A 541-nucleotide genomic window follows, 5' to 3' on the forward strand; every position below is an offset into this window, starting at 1 on the left:
TATTAGCGGTATTCAAAGATTTTAAAAGAGAAGAGGGATCGGGATAAGATGAGAAAGGAAAATGCAGAAGGTAAAGAAAGGAAGAACAGGGGAGAGATAGAGGAAAGGAAAAGGGAAGGGGATGGAAGAAGATGGAAGAGAGCGAATAAGGGAAGAAGGAAGAGGAGAGGAGAGGAAAAAGGAAAGGGATGGAAGAAGATGAATAAAGGAAGAAGGAAGGGGAAAGGAGAGGAAAAGTGAAATGAAAGAGATTCAGGGAGGAATCAGAGGGGAGAGAGGGGGAGATGGGAGAGCCAGGAAGGGTGAATGAGATGGGGTGAAAAGAGAGAAAAAGGAATAGGGAAAAGGGAGAAGAGAAGAGTATTTCGGGGGGGGGGGGGGAGAAGCGAACACAGGAAGAAGAAGAGAGAAAGAGGTAGCAGAAGTGGGAAGTGAAATTAAGCAAGAAGATAGGAAGGAAAGAAAAGGAGAGAGAGGAGAGGGCGAATCCAAAAATAGGGAGAAAGGAATAGGAGAAATAATCCAGGAAGAAGAAGAAGTA

At 44.5% G+C, this 541-nt stretch overlaps 1 protein-coding gene across 3 annotated transcripts in view; it reads left to right on the forward strand.

Annotated features, from left to right (window-relative positions):
• The window catches only part of LOC119594393 (sodium/potassium/calcium exchanger Nckx30C-like), a 174,335-nt gene that overhangs the window by 92,747 nt on the left and 81,047 nt on the right, over positions 1 to 541 (forward strand). The window lies entirely within an intron of this gene.

The sequence above is a fragment of the Penaeus monodon genome, chromosome 33 (assembly GCF_015228065.2).
Source record: "Penaeus monodon isolate SGIC_2016 chromosome 33, NSTDA_Pmon_1, whole genome shotgun sequence".
In the NCBI taxonomy this organism is placed as follows: Eukaryota; Metazoa; Arthropoda; class Malacostraca; order Decapoda; family Penaeidae; genus Penaeus; species Penaeus monodon.